The sequence below is a fragment of the Wyeomyia smithii genome, chromosome 1, assembly GCF_029784165.1.
Source record: "Wyeomyia smithii strain HCP4-BCI-WySm-NY-G18 chromosome 1, ASM2978416v1, whole genome shotgun sequence".
Lineage (NCBI taxonomy): Eukaryota > Metazoa > Arthropoda > Insecta > Diptera > Culicidae > Wyeomyia > Wyeomyia smithii.
The window spans coordinates 188,853,538-188,859,294 of NC_073694.1; positions in this window are offsets into that span (position 1 = coordinate 188,853,538).

Here is a 5,757-nt window from a genome sequence, read left to right on the forward strand (position 1 = left end):
TAAGAAAGTGTTTTTTGAGAGCGGATTTCGTAACGAGAAAAAATCACAATAATGCTTGCAAGCTATAATAGATGAAGTTAAGAACTGCCTAGAATTTCTTTTGCACTCTTTTCAGCTGCCTTGTATAGGAAACCGGCAATTAACCGCCCCCAAACGAAAATCCCCCGCATGGCTATGTTGCGAAGCAAAACTCAGTCATGAGCTGCTCAAGCGATAGTAATAATTTTAATTGAAATGTTTGCTATAATTATAAAATTGCACAAAACGTAAAGGTCCGGGGAGACCTTCGGGTTGCTACGTGACGGAGACACACACGGTGATGCGTGTACGCGCGTACCGCTTTACCGGTTCCGGATCCAGTCCTTCTGCAGTCCTGCTTCTGTGCCTCCGGGTGTTCATTTTCATTAAAATGAGCCACTCCCCTCTATATATACCTCCCTACCTGAACACAGCACAAGGTACGACAGCATCAGCGTCGAGGGATGCCCTTCGGCTACGAGCAAGTGGGCCGGGTATTGGCATATCAATTCTATCGGTTTTCTAACGACGAAACTGCAGAAAGACAAACACAACCGCACACATGCACAACTGCGAGTAGCGGGCAGCCAGGAAGAGCGAGAAATTCTCCATAAACGCAACAATTCGCCCTGCATTTGTTGGTCGGTCGGAGCGGAAAGTAAGAGGGCGCAATCTGCTGGCTGTGCATTAATTTGTGTGAAGTACACTTGCGCATCACCCTCTCGGTTCAGTGGGTGGTCGGCTGGTGTGGTTCCGCTTGAGCAGCGGTGCAAGGACGACGAGACGAGACTCGGTACAATCCTCCATGGTGGCGCCGGCGGTGGCGATGGCGAGCGCAGGGTGATATCGAGTGCTTAACTAGCATGAAATTCTAATTACAAAATTATTAAGTCAAGTGAGGATTCTCCCGCTTTCTGCTTTGGCCTTTGTATCCGCACCTAGACGCACCGGGAAGTTTCCGAAACGTAAAGTGTTTTAATAATGGAGAGTTGCAGGCTGGTTCTAAATAAGCACACGTGTTCGCATGTTTAACGCGGATTAGCCGGAGCAAATATTTCCAACTTCTGAGACGATAATACGATATTGGTTAGGGGTTTAGAGCTTGCAATTTGACAGGGTGCTGAATCTAAGAAAACGCCAATAGAATCCTTTATAGTGTCGGTTACTATCAGTAACTATTACTAGAGGTTGAACCGATGATATTAGCAGAACGCTATGACAGAATTGAAAAGTGTGAGGAAAAATGATATATTGTTCTTGCTTCTAGTGTTTTTGGAATAGCCGTTTTAATGCTTTTAACGCATGGTCTCTAAATATAGGATATAATGATTGTCTCTTGTGAGCTCTGCCCCAAGGGCATCAAACGCTGCGGTTTGTCTATGTGTTAGTTTACTCTGCAACCGTGGCACAACTCATGCTCGAATGAGTGGAGTCGAAAGGCTCGATTGAACATCCTTTAGGCCTAAAAAAGTTCGATGCTAGGTTTCAGGATTTCGCAGCGAACAATCCTAGTCGGTCGTTTAATTTCAGAATTATTATGCGCGCATTTCCAAAGCATGATTGAACATGAGGTAGGTACGTATTTACTTGTTCCAGGCGAATCCAGGGAGCACTGAGTAGGTTATTCGCAATTAGGAACATGCGAGAGCAGATCCGCTTGAGGACACTTATTATTTGCTTTTCAACTAGATTGCTCTAGATGGTCAAGTATAGAGAAATGTTAATACAAGTATATTCAAACAGTTTCCAATTTATCGTACCTCGATCGATTGTGATTTTTCTCGACAGTAAAATTATGAGTTTATAGATAGAGGGGCTCTGGCAGCACAGCTATTGTCAGCACGTGTGAATTGTCTGCTTAGTTTAAGTTTACAGTGTTTCAAGTGTATTTTATCAGTTTTTTCCCGCAACTAGTACCGTTCTGAGGGGAGCTGCGTAGCCGCAAGGTTACAGAGTCCGCTTTGTCGAGCGGATGGTCGTGGGTTCGAATCTTAGTAGAACTAGGCCATCTAATGTCAAAAAGGACTTAAGCATGGGTTTATTCTCAGGCTCCCCACCAGTTACCCTTCCTTTACGCTGAAATCTACAAATACCTTTGCGTGACTTCCTCTCAACAAAAAATAAGTCCCTCTTATCAATAAAACTGGCCAGAAGGACGCACGACGAAACTTCTCCAGGGAATTATAATTGATGATATTTGGCAAGAGGAACGAGTATCGATATAGTAGAACAGTAAGCGTGTAAGGAAGAGTAGCACATCACACACAAGCACTGATGAACAATAATAATAAGCATGCCACTTCTCAATAGAGGTATTGCTATTAACAGAAGTGCGGGATACAGCAGACACCCGGGCATATCTCACAATAGATCTACGATTCTGGTCGCAGTGAGAAAGTCCATACAGGAAAAAAAAAAACCGTTCTGATTCAAACTTCGAACAGTCTCAAACTTCAAACATTTCAGAATAAAAATCGAATTACTATAGCTAGTGTAATAAAAAAAGTATAATTATTATATACCATTTTGTTCATTGTAAAATTCTTTTTCCAGTGATGCATAACATTACACTGAAGGACCTCTTCCTGGAAAGCAGTAGGCGGTATTCATTCGTGTGGATTCGCTCTCTTAGCGGTTGGCGTTAAATTGTGCTGTTATTTCAATTCAGTTGTTTCAACAGTTTTGATTCGTTTTTTTTCTAATATTTGTGGTTTTTGGATATTAGTAAGGTAAGTATTTGTTAAAACAGAATAAAGATGTAGTGATTCATGCATAATTTCGGAAATTTAGGGAAAATTAAAGTGTTTAGAATTTGAATCACATTTGAAGACAATGATATTGATACAATCATATTTCGAACATTGAGCAATCATTTCTGTTTTCTGTCTCTACGTTTTGCTGCGAAACAGTATAATGTGAGTACGACAAAACTTTTTGAATGTAAACATCATTTTGAGCGGAGAAATGTTGTTGGAAAACCTACCATTTTCACGCCTTAAGGGGAAGTTGAAATCGTCGATTGGGTGGATGAGATGACTGTAGCAGGACTTCCGATTTGTGGAGAAATTTCGAAAATAAGGCCTAATATATCCGAATTCGGAACCCCATCACGAGACTGGGTACAAAGATTTTTGAGACGTCATCCAACAATCTCAAAGCGAACTGCAAACCACATTTCGAAAACACGAATAATTACGAAGAGGGAAGTGCGTTGCTGGTTCAAAGAGGTCGAAGATTACATTGCGAAAAATAGGTACATGTAGGGGAACTGCTCCATTATTCATCTCGTTAAGCCGATATTCACGAAGAATGCACGGATTAAACACTAAATTTATTGTACTTGAGAGTGGTGGCCGTAGATCGGATTTACTACTAAATGGAAATACGTCTTAACTTGACGATGGACAAACTAAGAATGAACGTTTATTAAAATTTATTCTATGACATTAAAATGATTATTCGTCGCTTGCTAGGTTTACACCTCCAACACTCCTCCTCGACGGGAGAATCCTGGCTCCATCACGAAATAGTGTTTGCTTGTTACGTTGTAGCGGCTTCGTCATCATGTCAGCTAGCATTTCATTCGTGGGAAGGTACTGTGGACGAATGACTCCTTGCTGCTTCAGTTGACGTGCATAGTGATATTTGGTATCAACATGCTTCGAGCGGCGTTCACTAGAGTTGCACTCAAGTTGCTTTATGGCACTCTGGTTATCTTCATTTACAATAACTGGTAATTGAGTGTGGATTCCCAAATCGTCGAATAGGCGTAATATCCAGCATAATTCTTTGCAGCTTTCCGTAATAGCGACATATTCAGCTTCGGAACTGCTCAATGTTACGCAATCTTGCTTCCTGGAGCACCATCCAATCATTCCTCCTGCGTACCGGATCAAATAGCCCGTGGTTGATTTCCGGTCCTTGGTATCGCCGGCTCAGTCAGCATCGACGAAAACTTCCAAGTGCGTGGAATCTATTCCCAGGACTAACTCGTGGTTGATGGTACCTATAAGATACCGCAGAATACGTTTCGCCTCCACCCAGTCAGCTTGCGATGGGCAGCTGGTTTTCCTGCCCAGGATAAATACAGCTGCGGTGATATCTGGCCGGGTACACATGGCCACGTACAGCAATCCACCAATCAGGCTTGAATATTGTTGATTATTCGGCAGCGGAATCTCCTCCTTGGGATGCAAGTGGCCAGGATCCAATGGGATTGTCGACGGCTTTGCTTCTTCGAGACCGAATCTTGTCAGAAGCTTCTGGATGTACGTTCTCTGATTGAGTGCAACGTACTCATTATAACGGGTAACTTGGATTCCGAGGAATAATTTGATGTCCCCGAGAGACGTTATCTTGAAGTTTTGGTTCAGCTGTTCGATGATGCCCTCGTATTCCTGTTCTGACTCACATATTATGACAAAATCATCAACGTACACAGCAATATAAACGGTTTTTCCATCGCTCCTCCTGACGTAGAGACAACAGTCGTTCTTCGACGGCTTGAAACCCATTTGCACGAGCGTCTTGTTCAGTTTGTGGTTCCAGATGCGAGCAGCTTGCTTCAACCCGTACAATCCTTTACGTAAACGACAAACCATATTATCTCCATCCACCGTGATCCCAGGAGGTAACCGCATGAACACTGGATCTTCTAAGTCCCCATTCAAATATGCTGTTCTTACATCTGCATGCTTGATGAGAAGTTTCCTTTGGTTGGCAACGGAGATTAGTGTGCGGAACGTTATTTGCTTCACAACAGGAGCAAAAACTTCATCATAATCTACTCCATATTTTTGTGTGAAACCTTGTGCAACTAACCGCGCTTTGTGTCGGATGACTTTGCCATTCTCGTCCGTTTTCCTCTTGAAAATCCAGCGGCATCCGATGGTTTTCTTGCCCGCCGGTAATGTGGTTAGCTCCCACACGTTGTTATCTTTCATCGACTGCAATTCTTCCAGCATGGCTTTCCTCCATGATGCCTTCTCTGCACTCTCTACTGCTTCTTTATAGGTACGAGGCTCATCATTCTCGTGACGTGCTAGTCTACCATCTGGACAGTAGTATTGAGGTGGGATACCTTTCGTAATCCTGGTCGATTGCCGACGTACATCTAGAGTTTGTTCTAGCTCCTTTTCAGCTTCTATATTTGATTCTTCTCCATTGGCATCCTCGTACAAACTATTGTCCAAAATATCACGGATTTCTGCATCTTGGTTTACTTTACCATCGGAATTCACGACATCTAGTTCCACTTTCTCAACTGCTGGTTCAATCTGCCCCAGTTCTTCCACTACCTCCGCATCACAATCGGTTTGTTTGAACAGCGCAAAATGATAAAATGACATACTGTCATCTTCGCCAGAAGCTTCCACTTTGTCTCTCATGATAGGTATGAAACGAGCATCCCGACTTATCGTCACCTTGTTGGTCTTCGTTTCGATGAACCGCCATGCCTTATGCTGTGTCGAATAACCGACAAAAGTCAATTTTTCGGCTTTGGATTCCAGCTTCGATCGCTTGATCTCAGGAACAAACACGTATGCTGATGATCCGAAAACTTGCAGGTTCGAGACATCTGGCTTGACTCCATTCCATATTTCGTACGGTGTTTGATCAATCGGTTTCGTTGGTAGCATATTTTGAAGATAATTCGCCGTGTTGACTGCTTCACCCCAGTAACGGTTATGCATACCTGCTTCTAAAAGTAGACATCTGGCCATCTCCACCAGAGAACGG